Source organism: Quercus robur, chromosome 5, assembly GCF_932294415.1.
Source record: "Quercus robur chromosome 5, dhQueRobu3.1, whole genome shotgun sequence".
Taxonomy (NCBI): domain Eukaryota; kingdom Viridiplantae; phylum Streptophyta; class Magnoliopsida; order Fagales; family Fagaceae; genus Quercus; species Quercus robur.
In genome coordinates, this window is record NC_065538.1 from 78011548 (window position 1) to 78036799 (window position 25252).

At 39.8% G+C, this 25252-nt stretch overlaps 1 pseudogene; it reads left to right on the top strand.

Annotated features, from left to right (window-relative positions):
* The first annotated feature begins 552 nt into the window (after nt 1-552).
* On the top strand, nt 553-23424 carry LOC126728756 (cysteine-rich receptor-like protein kinase 10; annotated as a pseudogene).
* The last annotated feature ends 1828 nt before the right edge of the window (nt 23425-25252 follow it).

Sequence of the window (25252 nt, forward strand, 5' to 3'; positions counted from 1 at the left end):
CCCAGACTTTGGCTGGAGCTCTCCAACTCCCCGAGGACGTGCATGCTTTCGAGGATGGGTCCGAGGAGTCTGTGGGGCGCCGGTTAGAGTGGCACGCCATTGCGGTAATTCTTTTATCTCTTTACTTTTGTATATATATAGATTTCCCTGGGTTTCTTTGTTAACCCCCGTGCTTGCTAGGCCGCTCAACTGGCTCATATCGTGGCTGCCCGGGCACGGGAGCTTGATGAGGAGAATGAGCGCGAGAAGGAGGCGTGGGAGGCAGCAATAAAAACCGCTAAGGAAAAGGCAAAGATTGCTGAGTCTGCCGAGAAGAAGGATGCTGCCGCGGAGAAGTTCCGAGCATCGGCTGAAAAAAGGTGTACCGAGCTCCTGGCCCGGCAAAATGAGACGGAACTTAAGCTAGCCGAAGCCCTCAGCCTCAACACTTCTCATGCTGACGAGATAGCCGATCTCAGGGCCGGCTTGGCGGCCGCGGAGCAGAAGTGGTATGACGTAGGTTTCGCCGATGCCGAGAACTCCGTAGAGCCGGTGGTGACTGGGGCTCAGCGTATGGGTTTCGAGGCTGGGTGGTTTGCTGCTCTTCAGGCAATGGGAGTTCCTGAGGACTCACCGCTGAGGGACCCCAGCCAGATTCCATTTCCGAACCCTGTACCTGCCGGCCAGGATGCCCCGGCTGCTCTTGATGAGGAGGAGACGGCCAGTATGAGGGAGTTGGTTGAACAAATCGACTCCCATGCTGAGCCCGAGGAATTGGAGGCCACGAGTATACCTACTGTGCAGGAACTTCTTGACGAGGCCCAACCTTTCTCCCTGATCGTCCAGCAGGAAGTGCCACCACCGACTCAACCCCCTAGTTGACTTTATTTTCTTTTTATTTTATTTTTATTTGCCTATGTCACCGGGATGTGGTGATTGAACCGTTGCTCTATTTTATTGGTTTTATTTGCCCATGTCACCGGGATGTGGTGATTGAACAATTGCTTTTACTTGTTTAATTGGTAGTCCGTTTCCTTTTCCTGTTTCAATTTGTTGAGTGAAATTATATCCGTTTGTGCTTTGCTTGAATTATACCTGTGCTATGGCCGTTTAACAGAATGGTACCCCCGAGAACCTGTTGTGCGGAGCTGTGGGTAGTTTTGAGAGCGCTATTTGGACTTAGTTTTTGTAAAAAGGTTTAGGTTTTTATTAGGTTTTGGTTTGACCGAGAATTGAGTTTCCGTCCTTCGAGCACTTGTTTGCGAAGTTTCCGTTTGTCCGGATATTCGATTTTAACCGAGAATCAAGTTTTTGTCTTCATAGATTTAATTGCAAGTTTCACACATGCTCGGTGATTTTGACCGAGCCGAGGGTCAGGTTCCTGCCCTTAAGATTTATTCGTCAGGTTTTCACCTGCTCGGCGATATTGATCGAGCCGAGAGTCAGGTTTCTGGCCTTTGAATTTTGTTCGTAAGGTTTTCACCTGCTCGGCGATATTGATCGAGCCGAGAGTCAGGTTTCTGTCCTTAGGATTTTGTTTGTAAGGTTTTCACCTGCTCGGCGATATTGATCGAGCCGAGAGTCAGGTTTCTGTCCTTAGGATTTTGTTTGTAAGGTTTTCACCTGCTCGGCGATATTGATCGAGCCGAGAGTCAGGTTTCTGTCCTTAGGATTTTGTTTGTAAGGTTTTCACCTGCTCGGCGATATTGATCGAGCCGAGAGCCAGGTTTCTGTCCTTAGGATTTTGTTTGTAAGGTTTTCACCTGCTCGGCGATATTGATCGAGCCGAGAGTCAGGTTTCTGTCCTTAGGTTCTCCTGGCGATTCTCTTGGTGCGCGGCTACAGGTTCAAAAACAGCAAAGACAAAAAAGTTCATCATACTCTTAATCTTCATAGAATACAAGTTTTGGCTTACATCGACGGTTACGCGTAGAATTTCTTCAGGTTGTTGGCGTTCCATGGTCGGGGGAGCGGCCTCTCGTCCAGGTCCTCCAAGTAGTAAGCCCCTGCCCCTGCGATGGCTGTGACTCTGTATGGTCCCTCCCAACTCTGAGCAAGCTTCCCTGCAGCCACGTCCCGCATGTTCCCTACTACCCTTCTTAACACCAATTCCCCGGCGCTAAATTCCCTGGTCCTTACATTTCGGTTGTACCTTTGCGCCAGCTTCTGCTGATACTCGGCAAGACGTACGGTCGCGGCCTCCCTGCATTCTTCTAGCCAATCCAACTGCTCCATCATAAGGTCGGCGTTCTGTACGGGGTCAAACCCGACGACCCGCGCGCTGCACAAGCTCACCTCGGTTGGTATCACCGCTTCTGCTCCGTATGCCAGAGAAAATGGGGTTTCCCCCGTGGATCTCCTGGGGGTCGTGCGGTAGGCCCACAAAACACTGGGTAGTTCTTCTGCCCACCTTCCTTTCGCTCCATCCAACCTTCTCTTGAGCCCGTTCAAAATAGTCTGTTTACTGCTTCAGCTTGGCCGTTGCTCTGGGGGTATGCCGGGGTTGAATACTTGTTCTTGATGCCGAGCTCGCTGCAAAAGGTCCGAAAAGCGTTGCTGTCGAACTGTAGCCCGTTGTCTGTCACTAGTGAATTCGGCACCCCAAACCTTGTAACTATGTTTTTCCACACAAACTTTTTCACGTCGGTATCCCGGATATTGGCCAAGGCTTCGACTTCAGCCCACTTTGTGAAGTAATCCACGGCCACTAGTACAAAACGGCGGTTCCCCGTTGCTCGGGGGAATGGCCCGAGGATGTCGAGCCCCCATTGTGCAAATGGCCACGGGCTGCTGACAGGGTTTAGATGTCCGGCCGGCTGATGGATCATTGGGGCGTGCCTTTGACATTGTTCGCAACTCCGAACGTATTCGGCGGCGTCCTTCTGCATCTGTGGCCACCAAAACCCCTGCGTCATTGCTCTGTGTGCTAAAGATCGTCCCCCGGCATGCCCGCCGCATACTCCTTCATGCAGCTCGGTTAGAAGCTCCTTGACTTTTTCTGGATGCAGGCACAAGAGGTAAGGGCCAGCGAAGGACCTTCTGTACAACTTTCGGTCTGAGGACAACCAGTACCTGGGAGCCATTCGTCGAATCTTATTGGCCTCGGCCTCATCCTCTGGAACTTTATCTTCGGAAAGAAAGTCTATGATCGGGTTCATCCAGCATGGTCCGGCCACCGCCGCCTGCGCAACCTCTACTCCGGCACGGTCGAGGGCAGTCTTCACACAGATGCTTGGTTCCCTTACAAGTTCAATCGTGATAAGCCTCGGGGTGTCCTCGGTAGCCGATGAGGCTAACGTGGCAAGAGAGTCAGCATGCTTGTTTTGCGACCGGGCCACCTGGGATATCTTTACCGTTCCAAACTGATCGATGATCTGCTTTGCCGTACTCAGATAAGCTTTCATTCGGGGATCCCGAGCCTTGAAGTCCCCTGTGATCTGATAAACAACCAGCCGAGAGTCTGAGTAGATTTCTACGTCCCTGGCGCCCAGATGCAATACTGCCCTTAGTCCGGCCAACAGGGCCTCATATTCGGCTTCATTGTTCGAGGCTTTGAACCCCAATCTGAAGGAATGTTCCAGTCGCATACCCTCAGGGGTGATTATGACAATACCAGCCCCGGCCCCCATAGCGTTTGATGCGCCGTCCACAAATAACCTCCACGGGCGAATCTCCGCACTACAGATTACCTGGCCTTCATTCTTAGGTGTAAATTCCGCGATGAAATCAGCGAGAATCTGCCCTTTCACCGAGCTTCTAGGTCGGTATCTTATGTCAAACGATCCCAACCGAGTCCCCCATTTAGCAATCCGTCCTGTGAAATCGGATCTCTTCAACAGTGATTGTAATGGATACTCGGTGAGGACGAACACTGTGTGTGCCTGGAAGTAGTGTGGTAACTTCCTCGTGGCGTGTACCAAGGCCAAAACCAACTTTTCAAGAGGCAGGTACCTTGTCTCGGCATCGACCAAGGTCTTGCTTACGTAATACACCGGTATTTGCACTCCCCGGTCCCTTAGTAATACAGCACTTACGGCATGATTGGTGACTGCAAGGTACATAAACAGATCCTCCCCGGGCTCCGGGGCCGTCAACCTCGGCGCCTTTGCCAAATACTCCTTTAGTTCTCGAAAAGCTTCATCGCAGTTCTCGTCCCACTGAAACCCCTTCCACTTCTTCAGAAGTTGATAGAATGGCCGGCAGCGATCGGCAAACTTGGAGATGAACCGGTTCAGGGCGGCCAACATCCCGGTGAGCACCTGCACCTCCTTAGGGTTGCTCGGTGGTTTTAGGCGATTGATTGCCTCTATTTGGTCGGGGTTAGCCTCTATTCCCCGAGTGGAGATCAGATAACCCAGGAACTTGCCAGCCCCCACTCCGAAAGTGCACTTTTCGGCATTGAGGCGCAGCCTGTGTCGTCGTAGTATCTCGAATACTCCCCGAAGGTCTTCAGTATGCAGCGACTCTTTTCTGCTCTTTACTACCATGTCGTCGATATAAACTTCAACCGTGCAACCAATTTTCTCCCGGAACATCCTTGTCATCATACTCTGGTAGGTGGCCCCGGCATTCTTCAATCCAAACGGCATGACCTCGTAGTGATAGTTTGCGTTCGGGGATATAAATGCTGTCTTCTCTCGGTCCTCGGGTGCTAAGGCAATCTGGTGGTAGCCTTGGAAGGCGTCCAAGAAACTCATTCTCGGGTGCCCGTACGTGGCATCCACCAACTGATCAATCTTGGGCATTGGGAACGGATCCTTGGGACACGCTCTGTTTAAATCGGTGAAGTCCATGCAAACTCTCCATTTACCGCTCTTCTTCTTTACTACGACAGTGTTTGCTAGCCATCTCGGGAAGAATATTTCTTTTATGGCCCCGGCTTCCTTCAGTCGTTGGACCTCCAGGTTTACTGCATCGACGTGCTCCTTTGATGCTCTTCTCGGCTTCTGCTTTTTCGGAGGAAATGATGGATCTACATTGAGTTTGTGAACAATGAACTCGGGGTCTACGCTGGGCACTTCATACGGGTTCCACGCGAAGACATCTATGTTCTGCAACAGGAACAACAACATCTCTACCCTTTCCCGGTCATTCATGCTTGTACCTATCTGGAAGTATTTGTCACTATCTGGGAGAATTCTTACCTTCAGCACCTCCTCGGCAACGTCCGCCCCCTTTTCCTGGGGTATCTGTAATTGCTATGCAGTCTCTTTCTCGGCGTGCTCAGCTTGGCCGAGCTGTTCCTTTTCCCACTGGACCGCGGCTATGAGGCATTGCTTCGCCACCTGCTGATTCCCCCTTACCTCTACAACTCCGTACTCAGTAGGAAACTTTACTTTCACGTGAAGGGTGGACGGAACAGCCCCCATGGCGTGAATCCACGGCCTCCCCAGGATTGCGGTGTAAGGTGCGAACGATCGGACTACTATGAACGTAACTACAACTTCCTTGCCCTCCATGTCCACTGGGAGTGAGATTTGCCCCTCGGGAATCACAATTCTCCCGTCAATACCCTACACTGCTCGGTGGTGTGCCCCTTGTCTCTGTGATAAGTGCAGTATAGGCTTTGGTTCCTCCGAGATGGGTCGCCCCCCATTTTGTTCGGCCATCTGAAGAATGGCTCGTTCCTTATCCGTTCCAGTATCTTGTGCATGGGCTCTTTAAACAACACATTAACCCCTTCGACCTGCACCTCTGGTTCCTGCATTCTGAAGTCCCTTTTCGGCTTTGGCGGCAAGATGCTTTGCCGAGATCTCCCCGAAAAAGGGGCTTTCCCCCTGCTTTGCAGCCGGTCATCCTCCAGGCGTTTGTACTCCTCTATGCGTCTCATCAGTTGCCTCATGTTCTCCGTGGGTCTTCTTGTCAACGACTCCCGTAGTTCAGAATCCTCGGGGAGCCCCATCCTAAAGGTGCTAACCGCAATTTTCTCGTTTCCCCCACCAATCTCATTATAGAGTTCCCAGTATCGGCTGGCATAAGTCCGAAGGGTTTCCCCGACCCTCATTTTCATGGAAAGCAACGCGTCGACCGGTTGTTGCACTCGGCTGCATGTTACGAACCTGCTGCCGAACTCCTGAATCAGCTCGGCGAAGCTGTGTATAGAACCTTTCCGCAACCCATTGAACCACCACAGTGCGGTAGAGCCGAGGCTAGAGGGGAATACTTTACACATCAATGCGTCGTTGCATGCAACGACATCATGTGGATGTAATGACTGACATGCTCCACGGGGTCTGTCCTCCCCTCATAGGAATTGAATGGTGGACGCGTGAATCTGCTCGGCATGGATGCCCGTTCAATCTCATCAGAGAATGGAGACCGGGCCGCCATCCGCAAGGCCCTGCTCATGGCGTCCATCGCGGCGTTGTGGTGCTGCCGCTCCTCTGGCGACTCTGACCCTTGGTTATCATATCCATGCGACCGGGAACGGTCCCGTCTACGATGAATATCCCGGGAGTGACGACGTGACTCTTGAGAATGGGATCGGTCCCGGTGTTGTTGTGTAACAGATCGGCTGGAACCTTCCTCGCCACGGTTCCTCCTGGGTTGGGGGTTGTGGTTCCTTTCGTGGCGCCGACCCCTTACCTCCAGCTCCAAGTCCATTACCAACCTGCGCAACCGCTCCAGCTCCCGGTCTCTATCATCATGTTGCCGATGTGCTGAGACGTTTGAAATCGTCCGGTGCATTTGGGCCGACCCTTCTCCCAATCCGGACCTTTCCTCTCCTCTTGAATGCTCCCTATCCTCCAGCCGCTTCTGCCTTCTCTCCCTCCACGTCGATCCCCGAGAAGATCCTGCGGAATTGCTCGGAACGTGCCCTCTTGAATGCTCCTCAAACATCTTCTTTGCTTGAGTCTCACTCGAACCACAGCTTCGTAGGATGGCCCCACGGTGGGCGCCAATTGTAAGAACCAAGTACAAGAACTCTGGGCCTTAGATCCCTTGGGCTCACAATTTATTTGTAGTGGGTTTAAGGATTTCCTACAATGGGTCGTTCTCGGCAGAGAGACTCAAAGCAACACTCAGTTGAAATGCTCTCTCCTTGACTATTTTCTCTCAATTTTTTCTGCACCCCCTCTTCTCCCAACTTTCTTCTATTTATAGTCAAGGTTAGTGGGGAGATCATGATTACAATCACCGTTAGTGCTACTAAAGGTCCAGTATTATCTGGTTAAAGTGGTCGTTTAGGTGGAAGGGCGGTGCAGCATTTATGATCTTGGAACTTGTTTCCATTTGCACCGATTATGTTCGGCAACTCACGTTCCCGTTCATATCATGTCCTTCCCGGATATGACTCATGCGCTCTTCCGGGAAGGATCAACCGGTCAACTCTGGGAACTTTGTGCTCAAAACCTGTTTTTACTTTAAGGCAGTTTCAAGAAGGGTCCGGGCCCAAGGACAGTACGGGCTTTGGAAGCTCGGCGCCGGGCCTGCGTCCAGGGCCGGTATGGGCTTGGGCCCGGGGCCTAGATGGGTCTGGGCCCAAGGGCAGTATGGACTTTGGAAGCTCGGTGCCGTACAGCAGCTATGGACCTATAGTTGCTATAGGTTCCCGCAGGGGGTTATTGTAGGGCAAGATAGGTCGCGTTTGAAAATGCGGTTATAGAAACACGGCTATGGACCTATAGTTGCGTTTTTCAAATGCAGTTATAGACCTTGTTTTTTGTAGTGGTAGTTAGATGCAAGACTATATTACTCACGTAACTTGCATGACTGGACTTTCTCCAACCAACTAAAAGAAGATTATTCAGCCCACAGAAGCGCGCTTGTTGAAAGGTTCACTTCTGTCCCTATCCATTGGGCTGTTCTATAACAAAACCATATGGAAATTAGTGTCATCTAAGATACATGTTCAACATAGGATTATTATTAAATTTTTTATGAGAAGAACGTAGGATTTGGAATTTTGAAACTTTAAAAGTTCAAACTTTTTTTCACCTTGATGAATCAGACAGCTTATTCTCATCTTCGTTCTTTTTTTTTCTTTAGTCAACAAACAAATTGAGGTGGCTTGACTAATTACTTTATTGACTACTGAGCGTTACATGTTGTTAATCAGCCCCTAATTAATGTTTGTATCTTCCACCAAAAAATGTAGTTGCAGAAAGCAAGAGGTTGGTCATGATAATGGGCTTGCCTAAGCTGTGCGTGACCCTTTTGGTCCTCTACTTTCTGATCAGGATTCATAGCCTAACCAGAACCGAAGCTGTTGCAACCTACCTCTATCGTCTGCCTAAACACAACCACTTTCATCACCAACAGTACCTACCAAACCAATCTCAATCACCTCCTCACTTACCTCTCCTCCAACGCCACAGCCAACAATATTGAATTCTATAACGCCACTGCCTCCAGTGGGAACTCTGCCGACACGGTCTACGGCCTCTTCCTCTGTTGTGGCAACCTCGATGCAAACACCTGCCGAGACTGCGTTACTAGCGCAACAAAAGACATAGTCCAGCGCTGCCCAACACAGAAAGAGGTGGTGCCTTGTAACGACGACTGCATGTTACGCTATTCTTACCGACCCTGGCGCGCGCTTGGTAAACACACAGAATATTTCGGACCCAGCCCGGTTTGACGAGCTAGTAAGAGCAACAATGAACGAATTAGCTGGTGGGATTTCAAATGTTAGGACTGGGGCTAAAAAGTTTGGAACAAAAGCAGCGAATTTCACGGCGTTGCAAACGTTGTACACCCTTGCTTAGTGCACGCCAGACCTGTCGGGATACGATTGCAATAGGTGTATTCATATAGCAATACAGACTCTGCCGGGTTGTTGTGGTGGAAAGCTAGGGGGAAGAGTTCTGTATCCTAGTTGTTTTGCTAGGTTTGAAGTCTACCCGTTTTGCCAGGGTGGAAACACGTCGGGGTCGCCGCCATCGCTTGTTCCTCCACCTTCTGATTTAGAAACAGTACAGAAAGGTAATGCTCATTTTTTTCCTAATTTATTTTTAAAATTTTAATTTTTAATGCCTTTAATTTTTAACACTTAAGGTTGGGGTTTGTTTTCATTTTTGATCTTCTTCGTTTTAAAGTTTTATTTTAATATTTTATGTTAATTTGATTCGGTTTTCATAATTGATATAATTTCTGTATTTTGTAGTTTTCCCTAACTTATTTACATGATATTCATTTATTTATTAGAAACTATGCACGATATTTATTAAAAAGATATATCTTTTGACAGTTTAATGCAAAATTTGTCATAAAAAGCTAAAAGCAAACTAATATATATATATATATATTTTTTTTTTCTTTTATAATAAATGGACTAGGTTTTTAAAATTTTAGAAAAAATTGGAGCTAGAAGGTAAAAGTATATGAAAAACAAACACTGATTCTGCTGTCAATTTTCTTGAGTGATTTGAGTATAAAATGTCACTGTTTAAATATTTTATAAAATACTAATTCTAAATTATTGTGCAATATTGTAGGAAGTTCATTGTTGTAAACACAAAAACAAATCATGGATGACCAGATTACTAATAGAAATATATGGCTAGACGCCTAAACCTATATAAATTCAGAATCAAATATGAACTAAAATACAAATTTTAAAGCTTAAAAGGACAAAATAAAAATAACTTTAAACGTTAAAGATAAATATATATTTTTGTTTGAAAGTTCAATTAGTGTGTAAAACACTAATGAATGTTTAGACCCCCAAATTTTAACAATATCAACACAAGTTTATACACAAACAATATATATGCAGAATGATGCATATAAGCTATAACTAAATAGGTAAAACACTCTAAACCATAATTAATTATAAACATAGCAGCAATTAAAAGGTAAAGAGTAAAGGAAGAGAGATGCAAATACAAAGATAACACTAGCACATATTATCGAAGAAGAAACAGAAGAACTCGGCAAAAAACTTCTCTGTCACCCTCCAAGCGGTCAAATATTCCACTAGAAAATAAAGTTAGGATACATGAATAGTAGAAGACCCTCCAAGCATAATCTACCCAGTGCACCTAAACCCTCCAAGGTTCTTGCTCCAACAGGGTTATGTCTAACCTTGTCTTCTTTAACTTCCTAGATCCCACAATAAGCCCATTGTGTCAACCAAGAAATTGTTCATCTTCGAATTACTTCCCAAGCACCAAAATACCTCCTCACTGATATGGGTATGGTGAGATAAGAATTTGGCAAAATGTACCTCTCAAGGATATGTCAATGGAAAGGGAGAGAGTATAGGAATTTGGAGAATCAAATAATGAAGATTGTGGATGAGTCAATATTGTTTTTCTCTAGGGTTTCTCTCTAGAAACTCTCTACATTTTGTGGATATAAGGGTATTTATAGTAGTGTATGTAAGGAATGTGAAAAGTTAGGGTTCATCCAAACAGGGCATTCTAGCGACTCAGCCTCGCGACTGAAACAAGTCACGAGTTTGAGTCATGACCTAACTGTCTGGCCAGGCTGTATATTTTTGTCCTGTAGTGCTCCAGCTGTCGTGACCCTTAAATTCCCTATATGTTTCACACGTGTGCCACTTTGGTGACTTCTCAGTCGCAAGTCAGTTACGAGATCCAGTCGCGAGACTCCTTTGATTTGCACACATCTTGAGTTTTCTTCACACTCTCTCACACACAACCCTTACATGATTCCCACCTAAATACAGGGTATCTAATTGCTAAAATACAAGCAAATTTGGCATGGAATAAAACCAACACATGATTGAATAAATTCAACCTTACAATCTCCCTCTTTGGCTATTTTGTGACAAAAATAGACTCTAGACTTAAAGTGAGTTGGGAACAGTTACCAAAACTCACTCACACCAAACTCTAGAAGCTGAGAAGCTCTTGAACCAAACGGACAAGTTTTCCTAAAAACAATAACACAAGATGATCATTGTAAGTAGAAATCTTGAAAAACATATGGAACAAGCACAATGTGATCAAGCAATAATGACTATAGCAATAAAGCATGGCTTAACCAAACATGAACAATCACTATAAATAGTGATCACAATGATCATTCACACAGGGAATGAACATCCGGACATGCAAGCAAATAAGCTCAATGCAAAATGTCATTTACATGTCCAACACATAACCGATACAAAAACACAAAGGTATTTGCATCAAGGATACACGATCCAACAAGGGCACAAGTGTGGAGTACTAAAGAAAATGCATAACATTAACTAAAAGTACTAATAAGCTACAAAGCAAAGGTACAAAATAAAGCATAGTTTAAATAGCTATAACATTCAAGCATTCATAACACCCCATGTCCAAAATGTCATTTGCATGTCCAACACGTAACCGATACAAAAACACAAAGGTATTTGCATCAAGGATACAAGATCCAACAAGGGCACAAGTGTGGAGTACTAAAAAAAATACATAACATTAACTAAAAGTACTAATAAGCTACAAAACACAGGTACAAAATAAAGCATAGTATAAATAACTAAAACATTCAAGCATTCATAACACACCATGTCCAAATATTTTAAAACCAAGTACTAAAGTTATAGAGTACTTAAAAACCAAACCAAGATACTAAGATAAGTGCTATGAAAACCCATAATAGAACTAAATCCAAACATAAACCATAAAAACTATAAAAGTGCTATGAAAACCCATAATAGAACTAAATCCAAACATAAACCATAAAAACTATAAAAGCTTATAAATGCTTCTCCCCCTCAAGAGCTATTCCATCTATATCTTCCCCTTTTTGACCAGAATGGCCAAAAGACTAAGGCTGGTCAGTGAAGCTATCAAACTTGGCTAAAAGCAAGTTGATCAGTTCTTGAATAGTAGTCAGCCTGTCTGAATGCTCATTCTGGACATCTCGCAGGCCGTCAATCCTCTCAAGAATGATCTAAAATGCATCTGGAGGCTCTCCTGAAGATGATGAGTCTCTGCTCCACGACTTCATGCAGTTGAGGATTGTCCTTTTGCTTTAGTCTCTATGTCCATAGGCTCTCTTTGTGCTTGATCACCCTCATCTTCATCACCTGGAAGACGAACCTTGATCCTTGTGATTGTTAGAGCATTGATAGCTACAGGAGTAGGCATGAGGCTGATGTCTTGGGGAATTTCCACACCTTTTGCATGAAAGAGTCATATGAGTAGACTAGGGAGAATAAGCTTTGCCCTTGAAGTTGTCCTTGTTTCATCGACAATGATGGAGAGTGCGCATGAGCACTAATGTCAATATAGGTATTTTCTCGAAGCTCTATGAGAAAAATGGCTCTAGCATTGTTGATGGTGGTCATCTTCTTCACTGGGTATAGATTGAACATCATGATGTATGTAAGACATCTCAAATCTGGTGGAAAAGCAGTTGTGTTGAGACATCTTCCTTCTCTAACACCACCGATATGGGATTGAACCATCTCTATGGAAAGCATTCTGTCCTTGAAATGAGTGAAATCATATTCTAGGTCATCAAAGCCAAGAACCTCATCAATGTCCTCCACATCAATGATGAACTCATGCCCTCTAAGCTAACAATCTATTTCATCCTCCTGTAGAATGGCATTGGCATAGAATTCTAAAATCAATGGTTCACACACCTTGGGGAGATCATTAAGGAGCTTTTCCCAACCCTTATCTTGAAAACATTCTGGGATAAAGTAGTCCTTCAAATCAACAAGGTCCACAAATCGCTCTTGGATGATTAGAGCCTTGTCAAAGAACTGATTGTATCTCTCAAGGTGTTGGATAGAGCGAAATCGAGTATTGTCCATTTTCTTCCTCTTGTCAATGTGTTGTGTAGTGGTTTTCTTCTTTGGAGTCATTTGTAAAAACAGAGCAGCGAGTACCACAAAACCGAGCACACAATATGATAAAAAACTCGATTAGTACCCAGTTAGTACCAACACAATGGATATTGAATTACAACCCTAAAAACAGAAATTTAAAGTGTAATCCACCCAAAATTGACATGTAAAGACATAATTCATCAATACATGATAGAATTGTGACATTAAGCATTCAAACATGTCAAAGAGTATGTGTGTGTGTGTGCAAGTTAGGGCAATGTGTAAAAACAAATAATCATATGATGTGATAGGCCACAAACTGAATGACCCCTTGTAATAGAAATTAATTAATTAATTAATTAGCCAAGTTATTAATTAATTAATTTATCATGCAAACGCGTGGTAGCACAAACAAATCACCAATAAACTAATTATGCAGCGGAAAATAAATAACACGGTGATTTGTTTATGAATGGGAAAAACCTAACGGCAAAAACCCCATCGAGTGATTTTCAGGTCAGCACTCTCGAAACTCCACTATTATCACAACAAGTAATTACAAGTAAAGGAATCCCAAGTACCTTACCAACCTACAGTTGAACCCTTACCCCAATACCCAATTGGACTTGTTCTATAGTGACAGTTCCCCTTTCAGATGCACGACTCCCAAGTACATGACTAACCAAATGTGCAGATCCCAGTACGTGACTTCAATCACCAACTAAGAAGGTTGTTGGTTGCAAAGTTCTTCAGTTCATCCACACGATAAAGATCAAGAAGATGCTTGATCACAAAACCCTATGGTGCACGTACACAGCAACTTCTTTAAGAGAAAGAGATGAACTAGGGCAAGAACTTCGTCTCCGGTCACAATTTGCTTGAACAGAGTTTGCTCAATGCTTGTGCAACTTGTGAACTGTTTGACGAGCCTTAAAAAAATCCTTTTACATGTCTAGGGTTAGGAGAAAAGAAGGCCCAAAGACATATTCATGGATCCCAAGAAAATCATATTTGAATTCTGAAAATCTTAAACCTCAACAGATAGAAGCTGTCGAGCAGGTGTCGAGCACACCGAATCTAGAACAGCTTTCTTAAGCTCGATAGATACAACTGTCGAGCCAACTGTCGAGCTTTAATGAATTTGCACTATCAACTTGTTTTCTTGGATAGATTTGAAGGCTTCAACACTTGATCTTGAAACATGGTTTCTTGAAGTATTTAAACACATCCTAAATCTACCAAAATACAAGTAAAGTGCGTTTTGTCAAAGGATAAGCCAATTACATAAAATCACGACATATGTTCTTAACATGTGAAATACATATGTCCTAACATGAAGTTTCAAAATCAAAGAAACATGATTATCCCTACAGCCATTGTATTCCATGGAATCCACAGAAACACAAGAAAAAGTCTATGAAACATTTTATCACGGACATGATATGCACAACACAATACAAACATGGTATAATGCACAAAAATAAGAAACAAACATGAAAAACATGTATATTAGGCATTATACTACCAAAACCAACAAAACCTATACATCAAACTCAACAAAATATCAACAAACCATATTCTAACATCATATTTTCAATTCTCAACAAAAACACAAAATCCAAGAAATCAAGGGCTAGAAACATGAAATACTTTGAGAAAAAGAGAAACCCCATACCTTTTCTTGAAGATTGGTAAAGGGTTGATGAAGAAAATAGAAGTTTTGTGAGTGAAAATGATGGTTTTGGAAGAGGGAGAGGCGGACAAGATAATGAAACAGCACGTGATGCGAGGAAAAACTGAAAAGTTTTTGAAAACTATCTTGGATTTAACCTTATTTGTGCAAAACACGCGTTTTTCGTGGCTGGAATGAGTCATGAGCAAGTTGCCAAGTCAAGTCTTCAAAATCCTGTGTGACAAATTTTGAAAAATTTGTCTAAGTTTTTTTCACGACTAAAAGGTCCACTCACGAGTAAGTCTCGAAGGGAGTCGCGAAGCATTATGAGTAAACTCGCGATTGGAGCTTCCACTCGCGAACTAGTCACCAAAGTGAGTCGCAAAAATGCTAAAAATACAGAAAATTTGAAATTTTTCTAAGTCTTTTTTGCGACTGGGGGCTTGACTCACCAGAGAGTCACGAGAGCTTCTGAGTAAGCTCGCGACTAGGGTCTTGCGACTTGATTGACCTGCGAGAGTGAGTCGCCAGAACAGAGTTACACAGTTTTTGAAATATTTGAAAATTTTCAAAACAAAAACACTTTCCAAAAATAATTAAAATACTCAAAAATCTTTTTGTGTTTGATCAACATATGATTGAGTAAGTGCAACACATTTAATCAAGTATAATCACACAAATGAATAAGGCATTCATTAAACATAGACAAGTGTGATGTGTGTGGGTACCAAAGATGAGATAGTCCTTAGTCTAATGTGAAACTTCAATAATCAATTCAACCAAGATTTTGAAGTATGCATATATGACCTCCCACAAAACTTGAATACATAATTTTGAAGCTTTTCATTTGGGTTCATACAGTTTATAACATTTGATCATTTTGGAACAATACATCTTATTTTGAGATCGATGCCTAAAATTTTTTATATTTCAATTTGATTAGTAAGCCTTTGGCTTTTGGAAACCATATATTTTCATAAAAGTCACTTTCCCTTTTTCCTAGTCAAATACTAGTATGTGCGACGACTTTTACAGCTCATTATCTCTTTTCATTTTGAGATTTACATTGGTTTAGCCCTTTAAGCAAAAAAATAAAAGGGTGGGAAGATATATAGACACAAGTCTATGCAAGTCTCAAGATCAATAAAACCATTGACTAATCATTTATGACAAGTTTGAAGATCTATTTACAACAATCACATAAATATCAAGATTTTTCCCACAATGATATGAGTGCATATAGAACAAGCTACACTTGTAAATGCACAAAGCCATTTGTACGAAGATACAAGGCAAAACATGTGTGTGACAAAACACAATAATGTTGATCAAACTTTTTGGATTTTCTACTTTTTATGTGCTTTTTGGATTTTTAACACAAAAGAAAGTAAATATTGATAAAAAAAAAAAAAAAAAACATTCAAAGCGCTTAAAAACAAACAAAAATTTGTCAAAATATGCTAGAATGATTACTAGGAAAATAGCCATGCCAAGACACAACATATAGAAAGAATTAATGCATGGGCATGTTCTAATGCTTATGCTTGTGTACCCTTCTTCACCCACACGGCGCGTGCGTTTGGAGTGATATTCTAAGAGATTTAGGTACTTGAATTACGATTCTCAAACCTTAGGGTGAAGTTTCCTTTTGCTTTGAATTTAGCCACAAATGGGTATGAAGACTTTGTTAAAACCCGTTGAGCAAACATCTTTGGTTTCTTCTCAAACTTCCCTTTCTCTACAGTTGGAGTTGCTACCACTGGTTCCTTTGCTTTAACAAACTTCATCCCCTTAGACACATTGGCACTTGAACTACTCTTTTCGGTGTATCCTAAGCCACTTTTATTAGAAAAGGGCTTTTGATGTGCAAGCACTTCATCACTAGAAGACTTTTGTAATCTTGCTCTGCTCTCTTCATTTTTCTTATGGCTGCCTTAACCACTCTTGCATACTCTCCGGTCTTCTCTAGAAGAGAATTATAAATTTCTTGCAATCCCTTTGTTCCTTCATGGACACATTCTTCACTTTCATCATCGGATTCCTCCCCAACTCCCATTGACTACACTTCAATGTGCTCACCAAGCTCTTCCATTAGTGCATTCAAATCTCTGAAGAATCCACGGGTGCAATGGTCATAAATGCAGAGTAGTTTTCTTCTCTATCACAACTTTCTTCCGAATCTAAATTTGAACTATCTAAGTCACTAAGGGTAGTGGCAAATACTTTACCCTTTTCCTTCAAATAAGTGGGGCATTCTTTCTTTATATGCCCATACCCTTTGCACTCAAAGCACGTGACCATTTAAGATGGGGGGAAGTCTTTTGAATCCTTCTTCTTGAAGTCTTTCTTGTCCTTCTTAAAATTTGAGAATTTTTCCTTCTCAAAGGACTTCCCATCTCTCTTGAACTTCAAGAACTTGTGGAAGTTCTTAGCAAGGTACACCACTTCCTTTTCAACCTCATCCTCATTTGAGGAGTCTTGAGCTTCCACTTTCTCATTGATTGTCTTTAGAGTAAGAGATTTGCTCTTCCTTTTTGATGGTAGAGATAACTCATAGGTTTGAAGAGAGTCGATGAGTTCTTGAATTTTAATCTCATCAAGGTCTTTGCTCTCTTCGATGGTAGTAACCTTTGCATGGAAGCTCTCTAGCAATGATCGTAGGATCTTCCTCAAAATCTTGGAGTCGTCCGTCTTTTCTCCCAAGTTGAATTTCCCAATCACCACTTCATTTAGTTTCCCATAAAATGAGTCGAATGACTCATCTTCACTCATCTTCAGCTCCTCGAAGTGTGTGGTTAGCATTTGCAACTTGGTGTCCTTCACCTTTTTAGTGCCTTCATAGGTCGTCTCCAAGATTTGCCACGTCTCTTTAGCAATTGTAACATGAAAAATCCTGTGAAACTCCTCAGGAGAAACACCACAGAAAATAAAATTTAAAGCCTTGCTATTAGCGTTAGCTGCTGCAAGGGCTGCCTTATCCCATGTGGATTTGGCAGCCTCCGGCCTAGTCCATCCTATCTCTATAGCATCCCAAACATTCATCAATGGAGCATAGAAATGCCCTCATACGGACTTTCCAAAATGCATAGTTTCTCCCATCAAAATATGATGGAGCATTAAGCGATTGAGATCTATCCATCTCAACAACAGTCTAGGATCGCACTTAGGTAATGAAACCATAGCAAGTGCACCCACTCTAATACCAATTGAAAGTTCAATTAGTGTGTAAAACGCTAATGAATGTTTAGACCCTTAATTTTAACAATACCAACACAAGCTTATACACAAACAATATATGTATAGAATGATGTATATAAGCTATAACCAAATTAATCACAAACACAGCAGCAATTAAAAGGTAAAGAGTAAGGGAAAAGAGATGCAAATACAAAGATAACACCGGCATGTGTTATCAAAGAAGAAACCGAAAAACTCAGGGAAAAACCTCTCTGCCTCCCTCCAAACGGTCAAATGATCCACTAGAGAATAAATTTGGGATACATGAATAGTAGAAGACCCTCCAAGCCTAAGCTACCTAGTCCACCTAAGCCCTCCAAGCTTCTTGCTCCAACAGGGTTATGCCTAACTTTGTCTTCTTTAGTTTCCTGGATCCCGCAATAAGCCCATTGCGTTAACCAAGTAAATTGGTCATCTCCGAACTGCTTCCCAAGCATCAAAATACCTCCTCACTGATATGGGTATGATGAGATTAGGATTTGGTAAAATATACCTCTCAAGGATATGTCAATGGAGAGGGTGAAAGTAGAGGAATTTGGAAAATCAAATAATGAAGACTGTCGATGAGTTAATCTTGTTTTTCTCTAGGGTTTCTCTCTCAAAAATTATCTCTAGAAACTCTCTACATTTCGTGGGTATAAGGGTTTTTATAGTAGTGTATGTGAGGAATGTGAAAAGTCAGGTTTCATCCAAGTAGGACATTCTGGCGACTTAGCCTCGTGAATGGAACGAGTCGCGAGTTTGAGTCGCGAGCTAATTGCCTGGTCAGACTGTATATTTTTGTCCTATATTGTTCCAACTGTCGTGACCCTTCAGTTCCCTGTATGCTTCATACGTGTGCCACTTTAGCGACTTGCCAGTTGCGAGTCAATCGCAAGATCCAATCATGAGACTCCTTTGATTTGCACACTTCTTGAGTTTTCTTCACACTCTCTCATACACAACCCTTACATGATTCTCACCTAAATACAAGGTATTTAATTGCTAAAATACAAACAAATTTGGTACAGAATAAAACCAACACATGATTGAATAAATTCAACCTTACATTGTCAAAAAATAATATTTCACAATAGTTACTTTCTCACTTTTTTTTTTACTTTTACCAAAAGATCATTTCACTTGCAATAAGCTACGTGTTTATTTTATTTTATTTAAAAAGAAAATTAGTTATTATTATATGTAAATAAATAAATAAATAAAATGAATACGCGTGTGACAGGATGTTACGAGTGACCTATAAATAAGTTAGTGGACCATAAAATGCTACCAAATAGACTTTTTTTTTTTATGTAATATTAATGGATAGATTTTAGATTTATAATATTTAAATATTTTTTTGAGAAAAAATTTATAATATTTAGGGTCTGTTTAGGGTTTGCTTATTTTGCTGAAACTGAAAACTTTTTGTTGAAAATACTGTAGATAAAGGTAAAAGTTAGTGGAAATAGTACAGTGAGACACATGAATAATAACAATAATAAGTTGAATAGTAAAATAAGTTGGCAAAATTAATTTTTGTCAAACGGACGCTTAGAATCTGTTTGGGATTCGCTTATTTTGCTAAAACTGAAATTTTTTTACTGAAAATACTGTAGATAAAGGTAAAAGTTAGCAGAAATAGACTCATGAATAGTAGCAAAAATAAGCTAAATAGTAAAATAAGTTAGCAAAATTAATTATGCCAAATGGATACTTAATATGAATCTTGAATTTAATCTATTTCAAATATAATATGTAATTTTAATAACAAAATAAATCTATGGACAAAATTTTCCAATAAACTTGGTTGTAATTTAAAACTATAGCTTCACTTGATATATTTTTATTGGATGTAACTTTTGACAAATCTACCATTAGATTACATTTTCTTCCTACATTTTCTATAGTTGCAAAATTTCTAGAAGTTTAAAAAGGACAAAATTTAGCTACAAAATTGATTGTAGCATAAGGCTCTACAATCTTACGCAATAAAGTTGAAAGTTCAATTAGTGTATAAAACACTATGAATGTTTAGACCCCCAATTTACAAATTATCAATTCAAGCTTAATGTCAAACAATTAATGTGTGGAATATGAACATAAGCTTAATACAGAATTTATAAACAATCTAAACCAAATAAAATCACATCCACATCAGAAATTAAATGGAAAATATTAAGGGAAGAGAGATGCAAATACAAGTACAACACACGATGTGTTATCGAAGAGGAAACCGAAACCCTCGGTGTAAAACCTCTCCGCCGCCCTCCAAGCAGTAAGCGATCCACTAAAGAATGTAGTTAGGATACATGAACATCAGAAGACCCTTCAAGCCTAATCTACCCAATATACCTAAACCCTCCAAGCTCCTACTCCAATGAAGTTATGCCGAACTTATTTCTTCTTTAACTTACCGAATTCCGCTACTTGACCATAGCATCAACCAATATGAAATTGGTCCCTTCTTAACTGCTTCCCAAACTCCAAATGGCCTTCTCACAGATATGGGTATGGTGAGAAAAGGTTTTGGTAATGTATCTCTCAAGGATGTAACAATGGAGAAAAGAAAGTAGAGGAATTTGAAGAGTCTCTATGTGAAGATTGTGAATGAATTAATCTTGTTTTTCTCTAGGGTTTCTCTCTCAAAATTCTCTCTAGAACCTCTCTAAATATCGTGGGTATAAGGGTCTATATATAGTAGGGTGAGAAGGAATGCGAAAAGTCAATTTTTCCCAAACAGGGTGGTCTGTCGACTTGGCCTCGCGACTGGGCTGAGTCGCGAGTTCAAGCCGCGAGTTAATGGCCTGGCCAGCCTAGGACTTTTGTCCTGTAATGCAACAGCTGGCATGACTCTTCAGCTCCCCTACATGCTTCACACATGTGCCAACTTTGGCGGCTTGCCAATCGCGAGTCACCCGCGAGTCTCTGCATCCTTGCACAATCTTGAGCATTTCTTCACACTCTTTCACTCACTACCCTTACATAATTCCCACCTAAATACGGGGTTACTAATTGCTAAAATACAAGCAAATTTGGCACGGAATAAAACCAACAATATGGTTGATAAAATTCAACCTTACAAAAGTAAATATTACTACATATTTTGAAAATCTAACCGTTAAATTGCATTTTCTTTACGCTCTTAATACACATATCAAAGGTATGAATTTTTTTTAACATTTTCAATAGTTTAATATATATATATATATATATTATTTGCAAAGCACCTCTAACTATAAATTGCGTGATGTTACGATTGATATTACAATTTTTTATATATATAAAACTACAAACTAATGTGTTACAAATTACAAAAAATTAATTTACATATTTATTAGTTCTTGAAGTGACACTAATCACATTTATTATTATGTCAATTTGTAAAAAAATTTATAGTATATTTAGCATTTTCTTTTTGATTAATGCTACAAACACAAACTATTTTACAACATTTTTACAAACTGCTGATGTGGCTTATCATTTACCAAATAATTATTGGTAAATAAAAATGTGATATTAATGATGGCCCAAATTAGAACTAATAAGAATTTGCCACATAAATAATTTGTAAAAATATTGTAAAATAGTTTGTACCTATAGCATTACTCTTTTTTTGTAACTTAGTAGTGAACCAAAGTAATTTTTATACAGGAAAAAGTCATATCTCATCGCAGACTATTGTTGCCATTGTTGTTCCCATTTCTATCTCTGTGGTCCTATTGTTTATGGGCTTCTGCTTCCTTATGAGAAGGAAAGCAAGAAAAAAGTACAATGCTGTACAGGAAGAAAATGGTAAAGAATAAATTGTTTAACTTTATAAATTCTTATATTTCATAATGCTTTACTAGTAGTGACTTACATTTACTGTTTCTTGTGCAGCTACTAATGAAGTATCGACTGTAGAGTCATTGCAATTTGATTTTGCTACAATTGAAGCTGCCACCAATAAGTTCTCAGATGATAACAAACTAGGTGAATGCGGATTTGGTCAAGTTTACAAGGTACGTGATAAAAAATTCATTATTTGCTTACTCTTTGGCTGTACGATCATCTACTTGTTTATGTATAGCTAATTCAGAGCAAGCAAAAATCTGATAATGCTGAAGCCATGGATGTTGATATTATTCAAATAGTAAGGGGCAAATTATTCTAAGTTGAAGAATATTTTCAGGGCATACTTCCCAGTGGACAAGAAATAGCTGTAAAGAGATTATCATGAAGTCGTGGACAAGGTGCAAGAGAATTTAAAAATGAGATTGTATTGGCAGCCAAGCTTCAACACAGAAATCTTGTATGGATTTTTGGATTTTGTTTGGAAGGAGATGAAAGTATACTTGTCTACGAATTTGTTCCCAACAAAAGCCATGACTACTCTCTATTTGGTCTGTTCCTTGCAATCATATGTTCGCTTTTCTTGTGTCTGCAGAAATGTGAGATTAAATATTAACTTCAAAGGGAAAATAAGGGCCTAGTTTGCAATTTTCTTAAATATTTAGAAATTCATCATGGTCTTGTGTAACTTACAAGAGATGAATGAATTTTTGATAAATTACTGATTTTTTTATAAGCTTAAGGTAAGAAGTTGTGAATTTAATTATTTAACCATAGTTTTAACATAATTAGACTGTTTCTCTCTCTCTCTCTCTCTCTCTCTCTCTCTCTCTCTCTCTCTCTCTCTATATATATATATATATATTATATTTAAATTTTGTTTTTCCAAAATTAATTGAATTGGTTGAATATATATGTAAATTTAGTTGATTATTTTGACTAGAATATGGAATTTTGATGACTGTGTAGAACCAGAAAGGCATGGACAACTAGATTGGTCAAGACGTTACAAGATTATTGGAGGGATTGCTTGAGGAATGCTTTATCTTCATGAAGATTCACGGCTTAGAATTATTAATCGTGATCTTAAAGCTAGTAACGTTTTATTAGATGAGGACATGAATCCAAAGATTTCAGATTTTGGAATGGCTAAGATTTTTGGAGTTGACCAAATGCAAGGAAACACTAGTAGGGTTGTCGGTACATTGTAAGTTCTAAATTCATTTGGTCATCTTACAATTAAACTACTTCTAAGGCAAAGAAGTTAGGGGGGAAAAAATCAAATAATTTGGAGATGCATAATTACTCCAATCTTCTATCGCTACAGCTTGAATGTACGCATGGAGTAATGGTATAAGATGTAGTACATGCATAGCATTGTTTACGTAATCGCATTAGCATATGTTATTACTTTCTTATTATCAATATTAATGTGGTATCAATGTGTTGTTTTGCAGTGGTTATATATCTCCAGAATATGTTACACATAGACAATTCTCAGTGAAATCTAATGTGTATAGCTTTGGTGTATTAATTTTAGAGATTTTAAGTGGCAAGAAAAACACTTCTTTTTATCAATCAGATGGTCCAGCTGACCTTTTGAGCTTTGTGAGTGAATAGATCTTATGTTTTTGCAAATTTCATCACATCATTTGAGAGTAAAGAGTGTAACTTTCTAACATTACCTTACCAATTGGTGTAGGCTTGGAAACATTGGAAGGACGGAACACTACTGGAATTTTTGGATCCCACTTTGGGAGATTCTTACTCGAGAAATGAAGTGACTAGATGTCTTCAAGTTGGCTTATTATGTGTACAAGAAAATCCAGTTGACAGGACCACAGTGGCTTCAGTAGTCCTCAAGCTAAACAGTTACTCTATTACTCTGGCATCACCTCAAAATCCAGCATATTTCCGTACAGAGCGAAACATGCCTTCGGTGGAATTGGAGTCAGATAAATCAAAAAGCGAAGAAGTATACCCTCGATAAAGGGATTCACTAGAATTAGTATCTGTTCATCAGTCACGGAAACCTGAACGATGAGTTACATAAGACCATTGTTTAAAGCTCTAAGACTTCACGATGATGCAGGGAGCATTAGAATCATCTAATATTTTATTTCTTAATGTATTTTTTTTTTAATTAATTTGACTTTAATGTTAAGAGTTTCAAGGGATTTGATTAGATATTCTCCATATTAGTATAATCCCTAAATTTCTAAAATATATTTAAGTGGTACTCATTTTTTTTTTTTTTTTTTTTTTTTGGAGAAACAAACACACACACACAAGGGAGAGAGAAAGATGTTCTAACCATAGTTGTTAAAACGTGAATCGTATCGTGAATCAATTTTTTATTTTTCCGTATCATGTATCGTATCGTATCATGTATCGTAAGATATACAAACACTTGATAAAATTTATAAAAAATTATAGATATACATATATAAATGGTATATTTATTATAAATTTTAAATATATTCAACTAATGACTAATTTATTCATCACTTGTGTAATAATATTTAACAAATTAACTAAATAAATCAAACTAACATGTGTTTATAACATACACATTCAAATTGCTTAAATTCAAAAGTGATAATATATTACAAATAACCCAAAAATAATAATTTATTTTCATCATATTGCCTAATAAACCCAATCTAACTCAATGCTATTATCATGCTTATCATTTTGCAAACTTGTTTCTTCATTAAAAGTTTCTTCATCATCATTAGCATTTACTATCTCTTCTTGTTCTTTTTATTTTAATAATTAAAAAAAAAATTCTTCTTGGCATTCTAGTTTCTTGGACTTATAACAATAATGACAAAAATTAAAAATAATTATATTGTCAATTAATATCTTATTCATAGTATAAAAAATAAATTTGCAAATATTAAAGTAAAGTGTAAGTGTGTACTAGTGTAGTCCAAATTTTATAAGAGAAAGAGAGGGGAAAAAAACTTATGAACATGTTATTTTATGAGGCCAAATTAAGTAACCTAATAATTTTGTGTTAAAAACAAGCCTAACAACTTGTTAGATTCAAATAAAAGTACAAATTTTAACAAAAAATCTCATTTTCAAGCTTTTGTCTTTGTATCGTACGATACGCACACTGTATCGTATGATTCATGAGCACTTACAATATGCCGATATAATACAGAACTTTTTACACATGATACGATATGTATCGTACGATACGTATCGCGTATTATACGATATTGAAAACTATGATTCTAACACAAAGGCACACCACAACTCCATTCAAAAGTTATGGTAACTTTTAAGGGAGGGTGGGGCAAGTTATACTACACACAAAATTTTATGATGAACTGAGAATATGTCTCCTATTTCGTTAAGAGTGCCATGACTGGTTTGGGCATTTTCGATCAAATCTTGAGTTTCATTTAAAGTTTTGTTCATGAAAGGGGGTTAGGCTTGATGAGATTAAGTGGGATTTGGGAAGCTAGAACTTTTCTCTTTTTTCCTTTTTAATTTGTAAAATAACATCAAATACAAATGGCACCAACAAATTGAAGAAAAAAAGCCCAAAATCAAATACCAAGTATGCGTTTAGATTTGCATTTCTGGTTTGTGCATTTGCGTTTGCATTTTCCTTTTTTTTTTTTTCTTTTTTTTTTATAATTTAAATTGAGAAGCGGTTTCACGTGGGAGTTTGTCTGTCAATGGGTCCTGTGCACTATGCACATGACCTACTACCTCTTTGACCAACAAAATTTGTGTTTGTCAGTTGGTCTCGTGCATTGTTCACAGGACCCACAAATCTCTTTTTTCAACAAAACTTTCATTAA